This window comes from Pleurodeles waltl, chromosome 2_1, assembly GCF_031143425.1.
Source record: "Pleurodeles waltl isolate 20211129_DDA chromosome 2_1, aPleWal1.hap1.20221129, whole genome shotgun sequence".
Taxonomy (NCBI): domain Eukaryota; kingdom Metazoa; phylum Chordata; class Amphibia; order Caudata; family Salamandridae; genus Pleurodeles; species Pleurodeles waltl.
Genome location: NC_090438.1, coordinates 37,578,701 through 37,605,658, shown reverse-complemented (window position 1 = coordinate 37,605,658; position 26,958 = coordinate 37,578,701). Strand labels below are relative to the sequence as shown.

The 26,958-nt window shown below is 49.1% G+C and overlaps 1 protein-coding gene across 1 annotated transcript in view; it reads right to left on the bottom strand.

Annotated features, from left to right (window-relative positions):
- The window catches only part of NLGN3 (neuroligin 3), a 474,172-nt gene that overhangs the window by 49,993 nt on the left and 397,221 nt on the right, over positions 1-26,958 (bottom strand). The window lies entirely within an intron of this gene.

Here is a 26,958-nt window from a genome sequence, read left to right as displayed (position 1 = left end):
GTTCCATGATTGATGTGTGTTCGTCCATCGTGGCAGTGCAATGGATGGCTTCCTTGTGGATGATAGTGATTCCACCTCCTTGTTTGTTGATGTGGTCGCGGTAAACAGTCTTGTAGCCAGTGGGCGTGGCTGTGGCGATGTCATGTGGGGAGGCGTGATTGAGGGAGGTTTCCTTGAGGAAGATGATGTCGGGGGTGAGGGCGGTGATGATGTCCCATATCTCGGTTGCCGAGGGATCGAACGTTGAGCAGGATTCGGTGGAGCTGGCAGGGGAGTCGAGACCGGAAGGGTGGTGGAGGGAGTGTGTGCTGCTGTGAAGGTATTGCAGGAGAACCGGCAGTGGCGGCGGGTGAAGGGTCCGACTGGAGCAAGGAGAGGTGCAGCAGCGGTTCTTGTTATGGGATCTGGGGTTCAGGGAGGTGAGTTCAGTGCTGGAGTAGCAGTGGATGGTGAGAGACCCAGGGTTCCAGGCATGGACGGGCACAAACGGGCGTGCGCGTTTGGCGTGCTAGTGATGTCCTGCTGTGCGTGTCTTCTGTGCAGCAGCCTCCATATGTATCCTGCGAGGGGCCGGCAGGAAGGCGGGGGGAGCAGGAAGCAGTAAACAGACAGGAAAACAGCAGCAATACAGAGAAACTACTGGATTATTGGCAACAAACCAGTGGCATCAATAGCAAAGAAACTACAAAAATTAGCCAGAAATTAGTAGCCAATAAATGACCACAACAATGAAATAACCACTAAATGAAAATGATAAATAATAAACAGAAAAACTAATTAAAAAAAAAAACATAATGCTGGTGAATAGTATGCCAGCAGGGAGGCCTCAGACAGGTCCCCACAGCAAAGCCAAACTGGAAGGCTTAAGAACTGTTGCGAGGTCATCCGCCCAAGGGGGCCGTGGCAGCTGACGAGGGGCCCCGGGGGAGGGGCAAAAAAGACCCTAGGAGGATTGGAAGTGCTTAAAAAATAGCTGTGCTCCAGAAACCGTTAGAATACAAAGAAAAAAATGTAAAAAGGGTCTGTGCTCCAGAAGATGTTCAGGTTCAAAGATCCAAAATACTTAACATACATAAAAAGTTTCTGTGCTCCAGAAAAAGTTCAAATATAAAGATCCAAAACACTTCAAATATTTTTTTTAAAACATATCTGTGCTCCAGAAGGAGTTCAGATAAGACGCAATATACATACATTATTGAAAAAATATCTGTGCTCCAGAAAGAGTTCAGGTACCAAGAACCAACATACTTAAAATACTTAAATCGTATGTGGGCCAGAAAGAGTTCAGGTGCAAAGATCCAAAATTCTTAAAAAAACATTATCAGTATCTGCTCCAGAGGGTGTTCAGGTACAAAGATCCAGCATACTTGCTCCAGAAAGAGATATCAAAGATGCAAAATCTGTAAAAGGTATCAGTACAACAGAAGGTGTTCAGGTACAAAGATCCCCAATACGTAAAATACTTGAAAAGTATGCGTGCTTCGGAAAGAATTATGAAATATGGAAAAAGTATCAGTACTCTAGAAGGTGTTCAGGTACAAAGATCCACATTATGTAAAATACTTGAAAAGATACAATTAAAAGTATCTGTGCTCCAGAAAGTGTCCAGGTACAAAGGTTGAACATATGTAAAAAGTATCTGTGCTCCAGAAAGTGTCCAGGTACAAAGTTGGAACATATGTAACAAGTATCTGTGCTCCAGAAAGAGTTCAGATACAAAGGATGAACAAAGGTGAAAAGTATCTATGCTCCAGAAAGTGTCCAGGTACAAAGGTGGAACATCTGTAAAAAGTATCTGTGCTCCAGTAAGTGTCCAGATACAAAGCTGGAACATATGTAAAAAGTATCTGTGCTCCAGAAACTGTCCAGATACAAAGGTGGAACATATGTAAAAAGTATCTGTGCTTCAGAAAGAGTTCAGATACAAAGGATGAACACCTGTAAAAAGTATTTGTACATCAGAAAGAGTTCAAATACAGAGGATGAACACCTGTAAAAAGTATCTGTGCTCCAGAAAGTGTCCAGGTACAAAGGTGGAACATCTGTAAAAAGTATCTGTGCTCCAGAAAGTGTCCAGGTAAAAAGGTGGAACATCTGTAAAAAGTATCTGTGCTCCAGAAAGTGTCCAGATACAAAGATGGAACATATGTAAAAAGTATCTGTGCTTCAGAAAGTGTTCAGATACAAAGGTGGAACATATGTAAGAAGTATCTGTGCTTCAGAAAGAGTTCAGATACAAAGGATGAACACCTGTAAAAAGTATTTGTACATCAGAAAGAGTTCAAATACAGAGGATGAACACCTGTAAAAAGTATCTGTGCTCCAGAAAGTGTCCAGGTACAAAGGTGGAACATCTGTAAAAAGTATCTGTGCTCCAGAAAGTGTCCAGGTAAAAAGGTGGAACATCTGTAAAAAGTATCTGTGCTCCAGAAAGTGTCCAGATACAAAGATGGAACATATGTAAAAAGTATCTGTGCTTCAGAAAGAGTTCAGATATAAGGGATGAACACAGGTAGAAGAATCTGTGCTCCAGAAAGTGTCCAGATACAAAGGATGAACATCTGTAAAAAGTATCTGTGCTCCAGAAAGTGCCCAGATACAAAGGTGGAACATATGTAAAAAGCATCTGTGCTCCAGAAAGTGTACAGGTACAAAGGTGGAACATCTGTAAAAAGTATCTGTGCTCCAGAAAGAGTTCAGATAGAAAGGATGAACATATTGTAGGAGGCTGGACTGGCTTGTAGTGAGCACCAAGGGGTACTTGCACCTTGCACCAGGCCCAGTTATCCCTTATTAGTGTATAGGGTGTCTAGCAGCTTAGGCTGATAGATAATGGTAGCTTAGCAGAGCAGCTTAGGCTGAACTAGGAGACGTGTGAAGCTACTACAGTACCACTTAGTGTCATATGCACAATATCATAAGAAAACACAATACACAGTTATACTAAAAATAAAGGTACTTTATTTTTATGACAATATGCCAAAGTATCTTAGAGTGTACCCTCAGTGAGAGGATAGGAAATATACACAAGATATATATACACAATAGCAAAAATATGCAGTATAGTCTTAGAAAACAGTGCAAACAATGTATAGTTACAATAGGATGCAATGGGGAAACATAGGGATAGGGGCAACACAAACCATATACTCCAAAAGTGCAATGCGAACCACGAATGGACCCCAAACCTATGTGACCTTGTAGAGGGTCGCTGGGACTATTAGAAAATAGTGAGAGTTAGAGAAATAACCCTCCCCCAGACCCTGAAAAGTGAGTGCAAAGTGCACTAAAGTTCCCCTAAGGACAAAGAAGTCGTGTTAGAGGAATAATGCAGGAAAGACACAAACCAACAATGCAACAACTGTGGATTTCCAATCTAGGGTACCTGTGGAACAAGGGGACCAAGTCCAAAAGTAACAAGCAAGTCGGAGATGGGCAGATTCCCAGGAAATGCCAGCTGCGGGTGCAAAGAAGCTTCTACTGGACAGAAGAAGCTGAGGTTTCTGCAGGAACAAAAAGGGCTAGAGCCTTCCCCTTTGGTGGACGGATCCCACTCGCCGTGGCGAGTCGTGCAGAAGTGTTTTCCCACCGAAAGAACGCCAACAAGCCTTGCTAGCTGCAAATCGTGCGGTTAGCCTTTTTGGACGCTGCTGTGGCCCTGGAGGGACCAGGAGGTCGCAAATTGGACCAGGAGAGAGAGGGGACATCGTGCAAGACAAGGAGCCCTCTCAGCAGCAGGTAGCACCCGGAGAAGTGCCAGAAACAGGCACTACGAGTATGTGTGAAACGGTGCTCACCCGAAGTCGCACAAAGGAGTCCCACGTCGCCGGAGACCAACTTAGAAAGTCGTGCAATGCAGGTTAGAGTGCCGTGGACCCAGGCTTGGCTGCGCACAAAGGATTTCCGCCGGAAGTGCACAGGGGCCGGAGTAGCTGCAAAAGTCGCGGTTCCCAGCAATGCAGCCCAGCGAGGTGAGGCAAGGACTTACCTCCACCAAACATGGACTGAAGAGTCACTGGACTGTGGGGGTCACTTGGACAGAGTCGCTGGATTCGAGGGACCTCGCTCGTCGTGCTGAGAGGAGACCCAAGGGACCGGTAATGCAGCTTTTTGGTGCCTGCGGTTGCAGGGGGAAGATTCCATCGACCCACGGGAGATTTCTTTGGAGCTTCTGGTGCAGAGAGGAGGCAGACTACCCCCACAGCATGCACAAGCAGGAAAACAGTCGAGAAGGCGGCAGGATCAGCGTTACAGAGTTGCAGTAGTCGTCTTTGCTACTATGTTGCAGGTTTGCAGGCTTCCAGCGCGGTCAGCAGTCGATTCCTTGGCAGAAGGTGAAGAGAGAGATGCAGAGGAACTCGGATGAGCTCTTGCATTCGTTATCTAAAGTTTCCCCAGAGACAGAGACCCTAAATAGCCAGAAAAGAGGGTTTGGCTACCTAGGAGAGAGGATAGGCTACTAACACCTGAAGGAGCCTATCAGAAGGAGTCTCTGACGTCACCTGGTGGCACTGGCCACTCAGAGCAGTCCAGTGTGCCAGCAGCACCTCTGTTTCCAAGATGGCAGAGGTCTGGAGCACACTGGAGGAGCTCTGGACACCTCCCAGGGGAGGTGCAGGTCAGGGGAGTGGTCACTCCCCTTTCCTTTGTCCAGTTTCGCACCAGAGCAGGGCTAAGGGGTCCCCTGAACCGGTGTAGACTGGCTTAAGCAGAATTGGGCACCTCTGTGCCACACAAAGCATTTCCAGAGGCTGGGGGAGGCTACTCCTCCCCTGCCTTCCCACCATTTTCCAAAGGGAGAGGGTGTAACACCCTCTCTCAGAGGAAGTCCTTTGTTCTGCCATCCTGGGCCAGGCCTGGCTGGACCCCAGGAGGGCAAATGCCTGTCTGAGGGGTTGGCAGCAGCAGCAGCTGCAGTGAAACCCCAGGAAGGGCAGTTTGGCAGTACCAGGGTCTGTGCTTCAGACCACTGGGATCATGGGATTGTGCCAACTATGCCAGGATGGCATAGAGGGGGCAATTCCATGATCATAGACATGTTACATGGCCATATTCGGAGTTACCATTGTGAAGCTACATATAGGTAGTGACCTATATGTAGTGCACGCGTGTAATGGTGTCCCCGCACTCACAAAGTTCAGGGAATTGGCTCTGAACAATGTGGGGGCACCTTGGCTAGTGCCAGGGTGCCCTCACACTAAGTAACTTTGCACCTAACCTTTACCAGGTAAAGGTTAGACATATAGGTGACTTATAAGTTACTTAAGTGCAGTGTAAAATGGCTGTGAAATAACGTGGACGTTATTTCACTCAGGCTGCAGTGGCAGGCCTGTGTAAGAATTGTCAGAGCTCCCTATGGGTGGCAAAAGAAATGCTGCAGCCCATAGGGATCTCCTGGAACCCCAATACCCTGGGTACCTTAGTACCATATACTAGGGAATTATAAGGGTGTTCCAGTAAGCCAATGTAAATTGGTAAAAATGGTCACTAGCCTGTTAGTGACAATTTGGAAAGAAATGAGAGAGCATAACCACTGAGGTTCTGATTAGCAGAGCCTCAGTGAGACAGTTAGTCACTACACAGGTAACACATTCAGGCACACTTATGAGCACTGGGGCCCTGGGTTACCAGGGTCCCAGTGACACATACAACTAAAACAACATATATACAGTGAAAAATGGGGGTAACATGCCAGGCAAGATGGTACTTTCCTACACAACCCCCCCCAAACGAAGGACAATAAGACTAGCCATGACCTGATGAGTCTTCATTGTCTAAGTGGAAATATCTGGAGAGTCCATCTGCATTGGAGTGGCTACTCCCAGGTCTATGTTCCACTGTATAGTCCATTCCCTGTAGGGATATGGACCACCTCAACAATTTAGGATTTTCACCTTTCATTTGTTTTAGCCAAAGTAGAGGTTTGTGGTCTGTCTGAACAATGAAGTGAGTGCCAAACAGGTATGGCCTCAACTTCTTCAGAGCCCAGACCACAGCAAAGGCCTCCCTCTCAATGGCAGACCAACGCTTTTCTCTAGGGGTCAACCTCCTACTAATAAAAGCAACAGGTTGATCCTGGCCCTCAGAATTAAGTTGTGATAGGACTGCCCCTACTCCTAATTCAGATGCATCAGCTTGGACATAGAATTTTTTAGAGTAACAAGGGCTTTTCAGGACAGGTGCAGAGCACATGGCCTGCTTCAGCTCCTCAAAAGCTTTCTGACAGTTTGCTGTCCATAATACCTTTTTAGGCATTTTCTTGGATGTGAGGTCATTAAGAGGGGCTGCAATGGAGCCATAGTTCTTAATGAACCTCCTGTAATACCCAGTGAGGCCTAGGAAGGCTCTCACCTGAGTCTGAGTGGTAGGGGGAACCCAATCAATAATTGTTTGGATTTTCCCCTGAAGTGGTGCAATCTGTTCCCCACCAACAAGGTGTCCCAGATAAACCACCTTACCCTGCCCTATCTGGCACTTTGAAGCCTTGATAGTGAGGCCTGCCTTTTGCAGGGCCTCCAAAACCTTCCATAGGTGGACCAGGTGATCATCCCAGCTGGAGCTAAAGACAGCTATATCGTCCAAATATGCTGCACTGAAAGCTTCCAGCCCTTGCAGGACTGTGTTCACCAACCTCTGAAAAGTGGCAGGTGCATTTTTCAAACCAAAAGGCATTACAGTAAACTGGTAATGTCCTCCAATGGTAGAAAATGCAGTCTTAGGTTTAGCATCTTCTGACAATTTGATCTGCCAATACCCTGCAGTCAAATCAAAAGTGCTTAGATACTTGGCAGACGCCAGTGTATCTATGAGCTCATCTGCCCTGGGTATAGGGTGAGCATCAGTTTTGGTTACCAAGTTGAGACCTCTATAGTCTACACAAAACCGCATTTCCTTCTTTCCATCTTTGGAATGGGGTTTTGGTACCAGTACCACAGGAGAAGCCCATGGACTGTCAGAGTGCTCAACTACTCCTAGTTCTAACATTTTCTGGACCTCTTGCTTTATGCAGTCCCTGACATGGTCAGGCTGCCTATAGATCTTACTTTTGACAGGCAAGCTGTCTCCACTATCTATAGTGTGCTCACACCAAGAAGTGGTACCTGGCACAGTAGAGAAGAGTTCAGAGAATTGATCTAGGAGATTTATGCAATTGTCTTTCTGCTCAGCAGTAAGACAATCAGCCAAAACTACACCTTCCACCAGAGCATCTTGTTCTGTGGAAGAGAAGAGATCAGGTAGAGGATCACTGTCTTCTTCCTGTCCCTCATCAGTTGCCATGAGCAGGGTGAGATCAGCCCTGTCATAGTAGGGTTTCAGGCGGTTGACATGGAGCACCCTAAGGGGACTCCTGGCAGTGCCTAAGTCAACTAAATAGGTGACTTCTCCCTTCTTTTCAACAATTGTGTTGGGTCCACTCCATTTATCTTGGAGTGCTCTTGGGGCCACAGGCTCCAAGACCCACACTTTCTGCCCTGGTTGGTACTGAACCAAAACAGCCTTCTGATCATGCCATTGCTTCTGGAGCTCTTGGCTGGCCTGAAGGTTTTTACTGGCCTTTTTCATGTACTCAGCCATCCTTGATCTGAGGCCAAGTACATAATCCACAATATCCTGCTTAGGAGCTTTTAAAGGTTGTTCCCAACCCTCCTTTACAAGTGTGAGTGGACCCCTAACAGGGTGTCCAAAAAGAAGTTCAAAGGGGCTGAAGCCCACTCCTTTCTGGGGTACCTCCCTGTAGGCAAAAAGGAGGCATGGTAGAAGGATATCCCATCTCCTGCGGAGTTTTTCAGGGAGACCCATAATCATGCCTTTGAGAGTTTTGTTAAATCTCTCCACCAGTCCATTTGTTTGTGGATGATAGGGTGTTGTGAACTTATAAGTTACACCACACTCCTTCCACATGGCCTTTAAGTATGCAGACATGAAATTGCTTCCCCTGTCTGATACTACTTCCTTTGGGAAGCCCACCCTGGAAAATATTCCCAGGAGGGCCTTTGCCACTGCAGGTGCTGTAGTGGTCCTTAAAGGAATAGCTTCAGGATATCTTGTGGCATGGTCCACTACCACCAAGATAAATCTATTGCCTGAAGCAGTAGGAGGGTCAAGGGGGCCAACTATGTCAACCCCTACCCTTTCAAAGGGAACCCCAACCACAGGCAGTGGAATAAGGGGTGCCTTTGGGGTGCCACCTGTCTTGCCACTGGCTTGACAGGTTTCACAGGACTTACAAAATTCCCTTGTGTCCTCAGACATCCTAGGCCAATGAAATAATGGAACCAGTCTGTCCCAAGTTTTCATTTGACACAGGTGCCCAGCTAGGGGAATGTCATGTGCCAGGGTTAGGAGGAACTTTCTGTACTCCTGAGGAATCACTAATCTCCTGGCAGCTCCAGGTTTAGGATCCCTATGCTCAGTGTACAAGAGGTTGTCCTCCCAGTAAACTCTGTGAGAGTCACTGACATCCCCATTAGCCTGTTTGACAGCTTGCTGTCTGAGACCCTCTAATGTGGGACAGGTTTGCTGTGCCACACTCAGCTCCTCTCTGGCAGGCCCCCCTTCACCCAAAAGCTCAGCAGTGTCTGCTTCCAGCTCCTCTGGTGTAGGTTCTGCACAGGGAGGGAATTCTTCTTCCTCAGAAGTAGAATCCACTGTAGAGGGAGGGATAGAAGGAAGTGGTTTGCTTCTACTAGCCCTAGCTTTAGGGAGCACTTGGTCCATTGTTCAAGGATCCAAGCTTCCCTGTCCTTTTTGCTTTTTGGCCTGAGCCCTTGTCAAAGCAAAAATATGCCCTGGGATGCCCAGCATTGCTGCATGGGCCTCCAACTCCACATCTGACCAAGCTGATGTCTCCAAATCATTCCCTAATAGACAGTCGACAGGTAAATCTGAAGCCACCACAACTTTCTTTGGACCAGTAACCCCCCCCCAGTTGAGATTTACAACAGCCATGGGGTGGCTAAGTGTGTTGTTGTGAGCATCGGTTACTTGGTACTGGTGACCAAGTAGGTGTTGTTCAGGGTGGACCAGTTTCTCTATGACCATAGTCACACTGGCACCAGTGTCCCTGTAGGCCTGAACCTCAACACCATTTATTAGGGGTAGCTGCTTGTACTTATCCATATTAAGGGGACAAGCAACTAAGGTGGCTAAATCAATAGCCCCCTCAGAGACTAACACAGCCTCTGTGGCCTCCCTAACAAGGCCAACCCCAACTAAGTTACCAATAGTGAGCCCAGCTACTCCCTTGGATTGGCTATTAGTAGGTTTGCTCCCACCACCACTGCTATTAGTAGGGACACTAGGTGTAGCAGTAGGGGTTGTAGTGGTAGGAGGCTTGGTGCCTTTCTTTGGACAACTGGGATCTGTTGTCGAATGGCCTTTTATTTTACATAAATAGCACCATGGTTTCTTTTCCTTGTTCTGATTAAAAGAGGATTTGGGCCCACCACCCCCACCAGAGTGTTTTTGTGGGCCTGATGAAGACTCATTTTTAGATTTGTCCCCACCCTTGTCAGAAGACTTACCATCCTTCTTTTTGTTGCCATCTTTGTCACCCCCTGTATGAACTTTTCTGTTCACCCTTGTTCTGACCCATTTGTCTGCCTTCTTTCCCAATTCTTGGGGAGAGGTCAGATCAGAGTCCACCAAGTACTGGTGCAACAAATCAGACACACAATTATTAAGAATATGCTCTCTCAGGATCAAGTTATACAGGCTGTCATAATCAGTAACTTTACTGCCATGTAACCACCCCTCCAAGGCCTTCACTGAATGGTCAATGAAATCAACCCAGTCTTGTGAAGACTCTTTTTTGGTCTCTCTGAACTTTATCCTGTATTGTTCAGTGGTTAAGCCATAACCATCCAGGAGTGTATTCTTAAGAACTTGGAAATTATTAGCATCATTTTCTTTCACAGTAAGGAGCCTATCCCTACCTTTTCCACTAAATGATAGCCATAGGATAGCAGCCCACTGCCTTTGAGGGACATCCTGTACAACACAGGCCCTCTCAAGTGCAGCAAACCACTTGTTAATGTCATCCCCCTCCTTATAAGGGGGAACTATCTTGTGCAGATTCCTGGAATCATGCTCTTTTGCAGGATGACTATGGGGAATACTGCTGCTGCCACCATGGGTTTCTAAACCCAACTTCTGTCTCTCCTTCTCTACTTCTAAAGTCTGTCTATCCAAATCCAGCTGTTGCTTCTTGAGCTTCAGTCTGGTTTGTTCCACTCTCAATCTATTGAGCTCCCTTTCTAACAATCTGTCATCAGGGTGGGTGGGAGGGACATGCCTTGAAACAGAAGTATGGTGAGAATGGACAGAAGGAGACCTGTCCCTTACAGAGGCCACCCTAACAGCTTGGCTAACAGAAACATCACTACCAGTATGGTGAGAATAAATGCTTTTGCTATGATGTGAGACAACACTATTTGTATGGTGTGGCTCATCATCATTACCAACTATGCTAGACTGTCTAGTAATGGGCAGGCTAGGAAGTTTCTTTCCAGAATCTTATCCTGGGGGAGTCCCTGGATCAGATTGAGAACCATTAGCTACTTTTTCAACAGATGGGGCACTTCTAGCCTTATCCTGTTCTCTAAGCATGTTAAGTAACAGTTCCAAGGAAGGATTCTTCCCTACACTCAAACCTCTCTCTACACAGAGACTCCTTGCTCCTTTCCAGCTAAGGTGGTCATATGCAAGTTTGGACAGATCAACATTTTGGCCTGTGCCAGACATTTTTAGAGAGAGTTAAAGTGATAGTAAAAGATAAAAAGTTTGTCAGAGCTTTTTAGAAAGACAGAGAAAAAAAACTTTTAAAACTTTTTAGAACTTTTTAGAAAGTTAGAAGTACTTTTCAGCACTTAGAAAAGAGTGAAAAGAGGAAATGCAAAACGTTTTGGCTATGTGTATATACACTGACCTTGTTTTGTATATTTTTCTCTTATGAAAAGTACAATGACAAGAGTGGTAAGTAGTCTCAAAGCACTTATCCCACCACTGCACAACCTATGTAGGAGGCTGGACTGGCTTGTAGTGAGCACCAAGGGGTACTTGCACCTTGCACCAGGCCCAGTTATTCCTTATTAGTGTATAGGGTGTCTAGCAGCTTAGGCTGATAGATAATGGTAGCTTAGCAGAGCAGCTTAGGCTGAACTAGGAGACGTGTGAAGCTACTACAGTACCACTTAGTGTCATATGCACAATATCATAAGAAAACACAATACACAGTTATACTAAAAATAAAGGTACTTTATTTTTATGACAATATGCCAAAGTATCTTAGAGTGTACCCTCAGTGAGAGGATAGGAAATATACACAAGATATATATACACAATAGCAAAAATATGCAGTATAGTCTTAGAAAACAGTGCAAACAATGTATAGTTACAATAGGATGCAATGGGGAAACATAGGGATAGGGGCAACACAAACCATATACTCCAAAAGTGGAATGCGAACCACGAATGGACCCCAAACCTATGTGACCTTGTAGAGGGTCGCTGGGACTATTAGAAAATAGTGAGAGTTAGAGAAATAACCCTCCCCCAGACCCTGAAAAGTGAGTGCAAAGTGCACTAAAGTTCCCCTATGGACAAAGAAGTCGTGTTAGAGGAATAATGCAGGAAAGACACAAACCAACAATGCAACAACTGTGGATTTCCAATCTAGGGTACCTGTGGAACAAGGGGACCAAGTCCAAAAGTCACAAGCAAGTCGGAGATGGGCAGATGCCCAGGAAATGCCAGCTGCGGGTGCAAAGAAGCTTCTACTGGACAGAAGAAGCTGAGGTTTCTGCAGAAATGAAAAGGGCTAGAGCCTTCCCCTTTGGTGGACGGATCCCACTCGCCGTGGAGAGTCGTGCAGAAGTGTTTTCCCGCCGAAAGAACGCCAACAAGCCTTGCTAGCTGCAAATGGTGCGGTTAGCGTTTTTGGACGCTGCTGTGGCCCTGGAGGGACCAGGAGGTCGCAAATTGGACCAGGAGAGAGAGGGGACGTCGAGCAAAACAAGGAGCCCTCTCAGCAGCAGGTAGCACCCGGAGAAGTGCCAGAAACAGGCACTACAAGGATGCGTGAAACGGTGCTCACCCGAAGTCGCACAAAGGAGTCCCACGTCGCCGGAGACCAACTTAGAAAGTCGTGCAATGCAGGTTAGAGTGCCGTGGACCCAGGCTTGGCTGTGCACAAAGGATTTCTGCCGGAAGTGCACAGGGGCCGGAGTAGCTGCAAAAGTCGTGGTTCCCAGCAATGCAGCCCAGCGAGGTGAGGCAAGGACTTACCTCCACCAAACTTGGACTGAAGAGTCACTGGACTGTGGGGGTCACTTGGACAGAGTTGCTGGATTCGAGGGACCTCGCTCGTTGTGCTGAGAGGAGACCCAAGGGACCGGTAATGCAGCTTTTTGGTGCCTGCGGTTGCAGGGGGAAGATTCCGTCGACCCACGGGAGATTTCTTCGGAGCTTCTGGTGCAGAGAGGAGGCAGACTACCCCCACAGCATGCACAAGCAGGAAAACAGTCGAGAAGGCGGCAGGATCAGCGTTACAGAGTTGCAGTAGTCGTCTTTGCTACTATGTTGCAGGTTTGCAGGCTTCCAGCGCGGTCAGCAGTCGATTCCTTGGCAGAAGGTGAAGAGAGAGATGCAGAGGAACTCGGATGAGCTCTTGCATTCGTTATCTAAAGTTTCCCCAGAGACAGAGACCCTAAATAGACAGAAAAGAGGGTTTGGCTACCTAGGAGAGAGGATAGGCTACTAACACCTGAAGGAGCCTATCAGAAGGAGTCTCTGACGTCACCTGGTGGCACTGGCCACTCAGAGCAGTCCAGTGTGCCAGCAGCACCTCTGTTTCCAAGATGGCAGAGGTCTGGAGCACACTGGAGGAGCTCTGGACACCTCCCAGGGGAGGTGCAGGTCAGGGGAGTGGTCACTCCCCTTTCCTTTCTCCAGTTTCGCGCCAGAGCAGGGCTAAGGGGTCCCCTGAACCGGTGTAGACTGGCTTATGCAGAATTGGGCACCTCTGTGCCCAACAAAGCATTTCCAGAGGCTGGGGGAGGCTACTCCTCCCCTGCCTTCACACCATTTTCCAAAGGGAGAGGGTGTAACACCCTCTCTCAGAGGAAGTCCTTTGTTCTGCCATCCTGGGCCAGGCCTGGCTGGACCCCAGGAGGGCAGCTGCCTGTCTGAGGGGTTGGCAGCAGCAGCAGCTGCAGTGAAACCCCAGGAAGGGCAGTTTGGCAGTACCAGGGTCTGTGCTACAGACCACTGGGATCATGGGATTGTGCCAACTATGCCAGGATGGCATAGAGGGGGCAATTCCATGATCATAGACATGTTACATGGCCATTTTCGGAGTTACCATTGTGAAGCTACATATAGGTAGTGACCTATATGTAGTGCACGCGTGTAATGGTGTCCCCGCACTCACAAAGTTCAGGGAATTGGCTCTGAACAATGTGGGGGCACCTTGGCTAGTGCCAGGGTGCCCTCACACTAAGTAACTTTGCACCTAACCTTTACCAGGTAAAGGTTAGACATATAGGTGACTTATAAGTTACTTAAGTGCAGTGTAAAATGGCTGTGAAATAACGTGGACGTTATTTCACTCAGGCTGCAGTGGCAGGCCTGTGTAAGAATTGTCAGAGCTCCCTATGGGTGGCAAAAGAAATGCTGCAGCCCATAGGGATCTCCTGGAACCCCAATACCCTGGGTACCTTAGTACCATATACTAGGGAATTATAAGGGTGTTCCAGTAAGCCAATGTAAATTGGTAAAAATGGTCACTAGCCTGTTAGTGACAATTTGGAAAGAAATGAGAGAGCATAACCACTGAGGTTCTGATTAGCAGAGCCTCAGTGAGACAGTTAGTCACTACACAGGTAACACATTCAGGCACACTTATGAGCACTGGAGCCCTGGGTTACCAGGGTCCCAGTGACACATACAACTAAAACAACATATATACAGTGAAAAATGGGGGTAACATGCCAGGCAAGATGGTACTTTCCTACACATATGTAAAAAGTATCTGTGCTCCAGAAAGTGTCCAGGTACAAAGGATGAACATATGTGCAAAGTACCTGTGCTCCAGAAAGATTTCAGATACAAAGGAAGAACACAGGTAAAAAGTATCTGTGCTCCAGAAACTGTCCAGATACAAAGGTGGAACATATGTAAAAAGTATCTGTGCTTCAGAAAGAGTTCAGATACAAAGGATGAACACCTGTAAAAAGTATTTGTACATCAGAAAGAGTTCAAATACAGAGGATGATCACCTGTAAAAAGTATCTGTGCTCCAGAAAGTGTCCAGGTACAAAGGTGGAACATCTGTAAAAAGTATCTGTGCTCCAGAAAGTGTCCAGGTAAAAAGGTGGAACATCTGTAAAAAGTATCTGTGCTCCAGAAAGTGTCCAGATACAAAGATGGAACATATGTAAAAAGTATCTGTGCTTCAGAAAGAGTTCAGATACAAAGGTGGAACATATGTAAAAAGTATCTGTGCTTCAGAAAGAGTTCAGATACAAAGGATGAACACCTGTAAAAAGTATGTGTACATCAGAAAGAGTTCAAATACAGAGGATGAACACCTGTAAAAAGTATCTGTGCTCCAGAAAGTGTCCAGGTACAAAGGTGGAACATCTGTAAAAAGTATCTGTGCTCCAGAAAGTGTACAGGTAAAAAGGTGGAACATCTGTAAAAAGTATCTGTGCTCCAGAAAGTGTCCAGATACAAAGATGGAACATATGTAAAAAGTATCTGTGCTTCAGAAAGAGTTCAGATATAAGGGATGAACACAGGTAGAAGAATCTGTGCTCCAGAAAGTGTCCAGATACAAAGGATGAACAATTGTAAAAAGTATCTGTGCTCCAGAAAGTGCCCAGATACAAAGGTGGAACATATGTAAAAAGCATCTGTGCTCCAGAAAGTGTACAGGTACAAAGGTGGAACATCTGTAAAAAGTATCTGTGCTCCAGAAAGAGTTCAGATAGAAAGGATGAACATATGTAAAAAGTATCTGTGCTCCAGAAAGTGTCCAGGTACAAAGGATGAACATATGTGCAAAGTACCTGTGCTCCAGAAAGATTTCAGATACAAAGGAAGAACACAGGTAAAAAATATCTATGCTCCAGAAAGTGTCCAGGTACAAAGGTACAGAATACCTAGAAAACTAACAGGAATGAAGATAGCACCTCGCTACATACCAAGAGTACTCTGCACTCATGTATGGCCGAAGTGGTGAAACATGGAGGCAGGGCCTGGGGAGCGCAGCATCCCAGACTGAGAAGCGTGCTGAACACGGACTCCAGCGCATAACCTAACAACATGCACTTCAGGGGGGACCCAGAACTGTCCGGCTCTCTTTCAACGGGTGGTGGCGACTGAATAATGTTGAAATGGGAGTCCGTCTCATAAATTAGATTCCTTCTTTCCCCACAATTGCAAAATAGGGAGGTGGCACATCTATAGCGCTCTGAAGCAACATGCAGGCGCCACGCAACACTTTATGAAACTTCTTAATAAAGTCAGAAATTGGGCGTGGCTTCGGGCGTTAAGATGGCTATCGCACTCTGAGAGTGCTCTGGACCCCTACGTCATCCGCCTGAAAAAACTGCTGCTTTTCAACCTGGCGGTGCCTTCCTAACTGCTCCCGCGAGCTCCCCGACCCCTGAGGATCCTGCTGAGATGCAGAGCAGTGGGGAGTAGACTCCGGGAGCTTGCTGCAGCCGATCAGACCCGATCCGGCCCAAAGATCATGATGGCGGCCACGACCAGGGCCGTCCGGCGAGGCTTGGACTGGAGCGCCGAGTCCCGGGTATGATTGCGCTGAACTACAGACGCCGTGGGTGGCTCGAGAGGAGCCGACGCCGTGTTCCAGAGAGCAAACCCCCTGGAAAGGGGCGGCGCGGCAGCAGCCTGTTTTTAAAAAGAGACCCTAGCGGCCCGGGTCGCCTCCATATGTCCCGACCCAGCGGAGCCGGGTGCTGAAGGTCGCTGCGGCTGGACCCTGGACGGGGAGCCGACTGTGGTCCGTGCGGAGGAGAGGACTCCTTGGACCAGATTTGTGCTGTGGGGCCGCCGCACAGGAAGCGCGCGCCTACTGCCATTGGACTCTGGGGCCAGCAGACGGCCCGTTGGGGACGCGACGGTCTCTGGGGGCGTGAGGGGCCCTGGATTCCCGGCCCCCCCAGAGAGGCAAGTGGACCGCCGGGGACCGTGCTGTGACCGGGCGCAGGCCCCGATGAACTGAGAGGGGCGGCCCGGCTGAATCCAGAGGGGGAGGAAAAACAAGAAAAAGAAAAGGTGAACCCTAGCGGCCGGGCCGCTTCCGTGTGCCCTGGCCCAGCAGGCCGAATACTGAATGTCGCAGCAGCTCGGCTCGAGACACGGAGCCGTCCGCAAATTAGACTGACGGAGAAGGACTCCACTATATTGAGGAGCCGCTGCACGGACAGCGCACGCCTGCCATCCCCGAAGAGCTGGTCCAGGGGTGAGGTTGTTTCTCTAAAGCCCAGGGGATCGCAGAGACTGGGCAACAGAGAGCGAATCGGAGTCGGAGGCTGGACGCCCGGGGGTTCGAACTGTGGATCCCCGCAGGTATCACCACCCGCCCTCGGAGTTATCCTCCTGGAAAATTCCTGACTGGGGGATCCTGGCACTGGGGCATCCTAGTGATCTTGAGCTGGTGGCGCCTGGAGGGGCCCTGTGCGAGGCCGGGTGATTCCCCGAGACCTCCCCTCCCTGCTTGGTGACGCATCCTGGTCGGACTGGGGGTGGACTCACGGCTGTCGGGCCCTAAGCGAGGACCTAAGACTGTACAAATCCTCTTCTAATGACGGAACCGCGCCCGTGAATCTCCTCCGGGGATATCCCTCCTGGGTCCCCGGTAGTGTGAGGGAGCCTCAGGTGGTGCAGCTCGGAAATAAGTACTGCAGGATACAATATAGGCCCGTCCTGACTCCCTGAGGCGAATTGGGGAAGGACAGAGCGAACAAGCAGCCTCCGGCCTCTCAGAAGAAGATCGATCAGTTCACAACGCCGACGGGCCCAATAGGAGACGGAGAGGCGACTAACGGGACCTCGGCACTGGACGGAGTGAGTGCCATCCTCCAAGCAATTCAATCATCGCAGTTGGCCGTGGAGACCAGAATTGGGGAGGTGCGAGAGGATGTAGGCCTTATTAGGCAGGACCTCAGAAATGCAGTGGGCCAAATTACCGAAGTGGAAAGCCGGATCTCCCGGACTGAGGATGAACTAGCTGATCTTAGAACCAAAGTGGCCCAGTTGCAGACTCGGACCGGTGAGTTGCACCGGCACGCTGAAGATGCAGAAAACCGCTTGAGGCGCAACAATCTGCGCCTTATTGGATTCCCAGGAGTAGAAGAAGACAAGGCCTCCGAATTTTTGGAGCGTTGGATCAAGACCTGGATGCCAGACCAAGTTCTCTCACCCTGGTTTGCAATTGAACGTGCCCACAGGGCCCTTGCTCCGCGTCCTCCTCCGGGTGGCCCAAATCGTCCGATGATTGCACGCATTCTCAATTTTAAAGATCGAGACAATATCCTTAAGGAAGCCAGGTGCTCTGATGACCTTCAGTGGGAGAATCATAAGATCTTAATATTCCCAGACTACACTCGTGAAGTCCAGATCCGCCGCTGGCCATATAAACAGGTCAAACAAAAACTTAGAGCGATGCAACTTTCATACATGCTCCTCTTTCCTGCACGGCTTAAAGTCCTTATGGCTGGAAAGCCGTATTTCTTTGAATCCCCGGAGGAGGCGTGGGACTGGCTGACCGAAGAGGGTGTGGGAGCCTGGAGGGGACCCCAGAGACCGTCGGAAGAGCCCTCCCGGGACGGACCCCCCCCCTGACGGGACCCCGAAGGAGCCGGAGGCGCACCAGATCTCGGAGAGGGAGGCGAAGGGATTCAGACATTCGTGCAGGCGAAGAGGTGGGTGGAGAGCCCAGTTCTCAAACAGAGGGGGCCCCCGTCGGGACCCTGGAGGTCAGGGACGCGGTGCGGGCCATAGGTGGCGACCGCCTGAGCCAGTCCCCAGTGCTTGGCTGACATGAGATACATGGCCCCCTTCGGGGTACGCGGAGGGTGACCGGGGCCCCGGTGATCGCACTCGCGGATCCCAGAGGAAGCCCCACCAGCAGCTTAATGCTTCTTTATTGCCTGTCACATATGTGACTTCTGACTGCTGATTGCAAACGATCCGACTGAAGGGAGGGGTCCACCACTCCACTCCAATGACAGTCCTTCTGGCTGTGTTGTTTTGGTTGGGTATTTGGGCAACAGATGCTTCCTGGGTGGGAGTATGGGGAAGGGGGCAGTTGGGGGGTGAGAAGTTTGAAATGGGGTTAATTATTAATGTGTTAATAAGTTTCCTTTGTTGTTCTAATATTTCACTGTTACGTTCGAAACGGTTGTCCCCACACCTACCGGCAGACACTCGACAATCTACAATGCCCACACAACCCACGCCTGGCCCTCACTGACACAAATCATCTCATGGAATGTGAACGGCCTATTAGACAAGATCAAGAGGTCCGCAGTATTTAATGTTCTCCACAGATATTCCCCCTCAGTGGTCCTACTACAAGAAACCCACCTCATTGGGTCTAAGTGCCCCATGCTTGCATGAGGAAGATATGACAGGGTCTATCACGCGGGCTTCTCCAGAGGCTCTAGAGGAGTGGCCATTTTACTCCACCGTTCACTACCCATGGTGATTACAGCCACGCAGTCCGACCCAAATTACCGAAGTGGAAAGCCGGATCTCCCGGACTGAGGATGAGCTAGCTGATCTTAGAACCAAAGTGGCCCAGTTGCAGACTCGGACTGGTGAGTTGCACCGCTGCGCTGAAGACGCAGAAAACCGCTTGAGGCGCAACAATCTGCGCCTTATCGGATTCCCAGGAGTAGAAGAAGACAAGGCCTCCGAATTTTTGGAGCGTTGGATCAAGACCTGGATGCCAGACCAAGTTCTCTCATCCTGGTTTGCAATTGAACGCGCCCACAGGGCCCTTGCTCTGCGTCCTCCTCCAGGCGGCCCAAATCGGCCGATGATTGCACGCTTTCTCAATTTTAAAGATCGAGACAATATCCTTAAGGAAGCCAGGTGCTCTGATGACCTTCAGTGGGAGAATAATAAGATCTTAATATTCCCAGACTACACTCGGGAAGTCCAGATCTGCAGCCGGCCATATGAACAGGTCAAACAAAAACATAGAACGATGCAGCTTTCATACATGCTCCTCTTTCCTGCACAGTTTAAAGTCCTTATGGCTGGAAAGCCGTATTTCTTTGAATCCCCGGAGGAGGCGTGGGACTGGCTGATCGAAGAGGGTGTGGGAGCCCAGAGGGGACCCCAGAGACCGACGGGAGAGCCCTCCCGGGACGGACCCCCCCCTGACGGGACCCCGAAGGAGCCGGAGGCGCACCAGATCTCGGAGAGGGAGGCAAAGGGATTCAGACATTCTCACAGGCGAAGAGGTGGGTGGAGACCCCAGTTCTCAAATAGAGGGGGCCCCTGTCGGGACCCTGGTGGTCAGGGACGCGGCGCGGGCCGTAGGTGGCGACCGCCTGAGCCAGTCCCCAGTGCTTGGCTGACATAAGATACATGGCTCCCCTCGGGGTACGCGGAAGGTGACCGGGCCCCTGTGATCGCACTCGCGGATCCCAGGGGAAGCCCCACCAGCAGCTTAATGCTTCTTTATTGCCTGTCACATATGTGACTTCTGACTGCTGATTGCAAACGATCCGACTGAAGGGAGGGGTCCACCACTCCACTCCAATGACAGTCCTTCTGGCTGTGTTGTTTTGGTTGGGTATTTGGGCGACAGATGCTTCCTGGGTGGGAGTATGGGGAGGGGGGGCGGTTGGGGGGTGAGAAGTTTGAAATGGGGTTAATTATTAATGTGTTAATAAGTTTCCTTTGTTGTTCTAATATTTCACTGTTACGTTTGAAACTGTCGTCCCCACACCTACCGGCAGACACTCGACAATCTACAACGCCCACACAACCCACGCCTGGCCCTCACTGACACAAATCATCTCATGGAATGTGAACGGCCTATTAGACAAGATCAAGAGGTCCGCAGTATTTAATGTTCTCCGCAGATATTCCCCCTCAGTGGTCCTACTACAAGAAACCCACCTCCTTGGGTCTAAGTGCCCCATGCTCGCATGAGGAAGATATGACAGGGTCTATCACGCGGGCTTCTCCAGAGGCTCTAGAGGAGTGGCCATTTTACTCCACCATTCACTACCCATGGTGATTACAGCCACGCAGTCCGACCCTCAGGGCAGATTTGTGGTGGTCATGGGGTTGTTCCACGGATTACCGCTTAATCTTGTATGTGCATATGCCCCCCCAGCGGGACTCGATACTTTCTTACTCTTACTCCGACAGGTGGCGGCGGGACTCCCCAGGGAACCACACTAATGGGAGGGGATTTTAATGCTGTTCTCGACCCCAGGCTGGATGTATCCGGCGATGTTACTGCTAGTAGATCCAACCGGGCTTCGAGCCTTAGTGGCTGGGCTGAGAGTCTGGGCCTATGTGAGGTATGGAGAACTTGGCAACCTAGGAAACGTCAATACACACACACATCAGCCGCCCACATGACACACGCTAGAATCGATCTCGTGTTCATGCCCGCCCTAGACATCATCAATGTCACAGCAGCGGAAATATTATCTTGTGGAGTCTCAGACCACGCGCCAGTACAGATCCGGCTGGGTGGTGCGGACCCCACCAGACGCCCGACGTGGCATCTGAACGCATGGTACTTGCAGGACAGTGACTACACTCATGAGGTTAGAGACCATCTTGCTCAATACTTTGAACAGAATCTGGGATCGGTCCGATCTCCAGGTACTGTGTGGGCCGCCTGTAAAGCTACCCTTAGAGGACATGCCAAATATCTCCTTCGCACGTGTGAATGCGCTCGAAACTCTCGAGTGTCGGAGTTGGAAGCCAAGGCGCTATACCTGGAACGCCAGCAAACGACCTCGACGTCGGCCTCTAGTCTGAGACAGCTCACCATTGTTAGAGACAAAATCAAGCACCTAGTGCTGGAATCAGCAAAACACATTTGGAGAGCCTCAGCCGCCCGAGTGTACGGTTGGGGGGACAAAAATGGGAAGCTTCTACACTGGCTGGCCACCCGCCCACTGGCTAACAGAGTCATACCCGAAATCATGGAGGACTCGGGTTCTCTTTCTAAGACACCCATTGAAATTGCGCAGAGCTTTGCCTCCTATTATGCACGACTATACACAGAGCACCCCCGGCCCTCTGCTGAAAGGGAATCCCCCCTTCTAAACGATATAACTCTCCCCAGAGTTTCCCAAGCGGCAAGGAATAGCTTGGATTAAGCTATCAGCCTCGCAGAAATCACCAATGCGATTGCCAGCTTGGCATCGGGCAAGACCCCGGGACCAGATGGATTCCTGGCAGAGCTATACAGCAAATGTGGTGACATCTTGGGTCCTCACCTGCTTAGGATGTATGAGGAAGCTGAAAGACAGGGCTGTTTCCCCTCTGGGATCGACCAAGCCACAATTGGAGTGATCCCCAAGACCCAACCCCCATCGAGGCATTGCTCGGTATATCGGCCCATCTGACTTCTAAATACTGAGATTAAAGTGCTGTCCTCAATTCTCGCCTCCAGTTGAGGGAAATAGTGCCCGCATTAATACACCCTGACCAATGCGGCTTCATGCCCACCCGTAGCACTAGGCACTGCATTAGACGTTTACACCTGGCCTTGGCACACCACAGGACCCTGTCTAGTTCCCCTTTGGCTTTACTTCTGCTCGACTTTGAAAAAGCCTTTGATACAGTAGACTGGTCCTACCTTGATCGCGTTCTGCAGGGAAATGGACTTGGGCCTAGATTCCGGGGTCCGGTGAAATTACTCTATTCTAACCCTACGGCCCGGGTCCAGGTGAACGGGGTGGTCTCCGACCCGTTCCCCATTGGCCGTGGCACCCGACAGGGATGCCCATTATCCCCCCTACTTTTCGCACTAACAATAGAACCCCTGGCAAAGCTGTAACAAGAAGACCACCTGATCGAAGGTTGGTCTTGGCCTGCTGGCCCAGAGGACTGTGTGGCGCTGTATGCGGATGACATCCTCCTGTACATTTCTAACCCGGCCAAAAGTGGCCCTCACATTCCACAGATTCTGGGCCCCTTCTCGGAGGCCTCGGGACTGACTCTAAATCCTAGCAAGTCTCTATTGGTCCCCCTCCACCATTCCAGAGATTGTGTTGACTGGCAACAAAATATCCCAGTGCAGAGAAATAGTTTTAAATACTTGGGAATACCTGTTTCACTACTCCCTGAACTAACATGGGAACTCAATGTCACACCACTAACTAGAAAAATCAAGACGACCTCCAGCGTTGGAGGACCCTCCCCCTCAACTTGCTTGGAAGAATAGCACTCTACAAAATGATGATCCTTCCCAGACTCCTCTATTTATTACAAAACTTTCTGCACCCTATCCCCATGAGCTGGTTCAGGGAGATGGACTCGATAGCACGCCAATTCTTATGGAACGGCGCCCGTCCCAGACTGGCGCTCAAAACCTGCCAGAGAGACGTTTATGATGGAGGCCTGGGCATGTCCAATGTTCATTATTATCACCTCGCGATGCAATTGCTTGTGATCAATGACTGGGTGGGGGGCGGATGGACAGATCCAGCATTCTGATTAGAACTCCAGACGCTGGGCTACGCGCTGATCTTTGACGTACTGTATAGTGGCCCAATCTCCCGGGGCGTCCCAGATGTGACCAGGGTGACACTGCTGGGATGGCGGGCGGCCCAAAAGGTGTTGGGATGGTGGGGGCGCCTCTCCCTGCAGACCCCGCTATGGCACGGGAAACATTTAACAGAGGTAACGGGCCTGGAGGGATTTCAGAAGTGGGACAGCATAGGTATTTCCACGCTGGGCGACGTTTGGGGGGGTGTCACACATGCGATCCTTTGAGGAACTCCAGAGACTTTTTTCATTAAACAGGACACAGTCCCACAAGTATCTCCAACTCCGCCACGCCCTACTAGTACATGTCCGAGCAGGGGATAATATACTTGAGCATAGCCCTGCGGAGGCAAAGGCACTGATGGGGAGCCTGGGTAATGGCGGTGTCTCCCAGATTTACCGCACCCTGGTTGCCGGCACTGCCGGTTATTTGGAGGGTCTTCCCCAGAGATGGGAGGGATGGGTGGGTCCCATGGAGGAGGTGGACTGGGACGAGGCACTGATGGCCCCACGAACTCTAACAATGGCTACTCGATTCAGACTGATACAGACCTTCTATCTCCATACAGCATACCTTACACCCACTAAATTACATAAAGCGGGCCTTCGGTCTACAGCCGACTGCCCCCGATGTATGAATCCGAAATCTGATTTCTTCCATATGGAAGTCTCTGGGGTCTAACAGGAAGATACAGAGTTGGCACCGCTGCCTCTCCTGCTGGGGGTCATGGGAGACATTGGATTGAGAAGGCCAGATCGAACCTTCCTAGGGGTGGCATGCTTAGTGGCTAAGAGAGATATAATGGCTGACTGGAAGGCCGAGGGCGCCCCGGCATTGACCAAATGGAGGCGAGGGGTGGACTGGTGTGCACAGCGTGAAAAACTTGTATATGATGTTAGAGGATGCCTGAATAAATATAACAAGGTGTGGGGGAGGCGGGGGGCCACGTCAGGTACCTTTCCAGCGTTGTGAGTGGCACCGCAGCGGGGAGGGTCGGCGGGAACCCTCTCTCCTCCCGCTAAACTGGTGTGTTGTCTCCACAAGGTTAATCTAATAAGGTTGTGTACAAACATCATCTACAGTGTTTTGCCCGGGACAGTGGGATTGTCCATCTTTAGGTGCTCGTTGCCACCCAGTTGTATGTACGTATCACTGTTTTATTTTTCTGCAAAATCATTAAAAATAAATTATTTTAAAAAATAATAATAATAAACTCAGAAATTAGGTACCCAAAGTATTAGGCGCTATATAAAGGAATAATGGAACTTACAACATGTAACAGGGACAGCAAAGATGAATTTGAGTAATGAGGCCTAATTTCCACTAAAGAGGAAAACTATGGCCCTGAGAGTTGAGTTTATGGTAAAAAGAAATGCAAATTACACCGCTTTCTGGGATGAATGAGAGGGCTGGACAGTTCTGGACTGGCTTTTGGCCTGGGGAGTTGGGCTCAAGGCGCCAGTGTTCAGAGAGGCGCACGGAGTTGGCTGGCTGCATTAAAGTCATGCACACAGCAGGTTCAGTGATTTAATGTAGAGGGCTTATGGTCAATGGTTGATGTGCGGGGGTGCTTTGCCCTAACCCCCATCAATCCTTTTCCTCGTCTCTCGCCCCTTGTGCCACACACCAACACCACCCCCAACGAACAACCATGTGCCAGTGTGAGACCTGAGCTGTGAGTAACTCGGGTGAGTTGGGGTGGTGATGTTTATTCGGAGCCCAGGCATTGCTCTGATGTTATCAGTTTGGAGCTGACCTCTGAATTCAAAAGGGGCTCCCTGCACCCCATTTTATTCAGCAGCAGGGAAGAAGCCATCCTTCTCTGCGCCCGGGGATCTAGGCGAGCAAAGGCAGCAATTTTTGCCAGACTACTACCATATTTTTGCAATTTTTATATAGCGCAAACTCAGACCCAAAGGTATTGGAGCGCTTTATGTGAGCACCAGCTACATTACACAAGGACACATTCATTTTTGTAGGTCCGGGGAGATTCAATGACTTGCCCAGAATCACAGGATGTTGAGCCGACGCCGAGACTCGGACATAGTGCCTAGACTCAAGAGTCGGCCACTCTGGCCCTCTGGCCACATTCTGATATCTAAGCGGGGTCTGCAGCTCACTGTTGCTTCAAGACACTCAGGCGCTCAACAAAAACATAACTAAATAAACAGGAAACATTTCAAACCTAGGGCCCCCTACTTGTGTCTGTATTTATTGCGCTGTTTTGCAGCAAGCGCACAATATGGAGTCCATGTTCTTGCCTGAAGTACCCTGTTCAAGAAGAAATGCTACTCAAAGTGGGCAGACTTTGGGAGGCCGCAGATGAGAGTGTGACACCAATGTATTCACAAAATATTAAAGTGGACACGCCTACTTAGGACGCTAAAGTGCCAGCAGAAACCCCAGCGAGGTGCCAAATGTATTTCTGCCCAGGGCGCTATCCCAGCAAAGGGCGGCTCTGGGCTAGAACAGATACAGCTGGCTCTGACGTCCCTGGCAACAAAAGCCTAGCTCTGCAGAGCTGCTGGGGGCTGTCACTCGCTCCTGCTATGATAGGGTTAATGACACTTTCAATGGATTTCTAACCAGACCTGCACCCAGCCAGGCAGTCGCCGGCGTGGCTCAGCAGGCGAGACTTTCTGCAAGGGCAGGTCAAGAAGTGCAGGCATGAAGCCCTTCGAGGAGTTGAGAAAACACTGGTTTTTCATGAATTGTGCCCTGCAGAGGCACCTTTGCCCCCAGTAGCTGTCAGCGCGTGGACCAATATAGTCCCCTCCCCTCTAGCAGCCACCAGGGAGATTTCTTGATTACATGGAAAAAGCTAATTTATACACACACATACACACACACACACATGGTGTAGTTGACTTGCCACACTTAAAACATCTGAGAAGTTTCCGGTGACGCGTGACCTGTGTAGTGGGGGGTCTGCACCCCACTACGAGCAAGCAGCAGAGGGACACCCTGTCTGCTTGCAATTGCATCATAAATAAGGCTCCAAGTTTTCCGTTTTTATCAGCCTTTACAGCTGAATGCAGATTGAAAACAATGTGCTTCCTGTCTGTGTTTATTTTTAACAGCAGAAAAATACAGAAAATTGTGCTCCTTGTGAGTGACTCTTCAGCTGTCCTTCAAGAATTCCTGAACAAGCATTTGTACTGCAATAGGTCTCGCATTTGCTTGAGTTAGAGCTATTGGCGGTGTAAATTCATAACTGTTTTCTTGCCACATAAATTGGTCAACCCTGTCTGATGATTAGGTCTTTTCCTGCCACATAATTCCAGTGGCCATGCAAACCTAATGCACTTCTATTTATCCTTTTCCTCTATCTACAGCCAAAAATGAAAATGTTGCCATTTAGCATCCTAATTTAAATCTGCCATGCTAATTCCAATAGAATTACACTTTCATCACCCCACCAGCAGAGATGCTGGCTAACACAATTCCCAAAAAATAACACAAGACAGCCACAGAGGACAAATAAACTAGAAGGGTCCCCCAAACATATCAAGAGTGTTCCCAGAGTCATAGTGTAATAAGGGTGTTAGTTTGTCCTGAATCACGGTCATACCTGTAACAAGGAGAGATTAATAAAACATATACAGTTATTATGTAAACCCAATAAAAACCTGTATCAGAAATAAACTTTCGGCATTAGACTGCAATGCTCAGAACAGCCCCTAGAGGGCACCACAATGAAAATAGCATTTGTAAGAAACATGGTCATATAACCATATAGTTAGACCCTAGAGGGCATAACCACGTGAAAAGAAAATGTCAGAAAGCAAAGCACTGTAACCATATATTAAGACCCTAGAGGACATAATGCATTACATATTTTTAGAACTAGCAGGCCTCCTGCAATAAAATTACAAACAAGGCCCTTAAAAAGCAAACTATTCCCAGCTGTAAAACAAAAGTTACAATCATGGCAGCGCTCAAAAAGACAAGAAAGGGTGGGAGGTGTTAATATTTTAGGGGTGCCCCTTAACCTAGTGTGGGGACCCAGAGATGATGTAGACAGGAAGAGCACAACTTGGTGAATGTTTTGCTGGAAGTTCCATTGTCTTAGGACCACCACACTGTGAGTTATGAGCAAAAATGTTTTGTAAAAGTAATGCCCTGCAAAGCATTATGGGGCGAGTTTCCATGTCCCGAATATTGTACTATGTTAATAT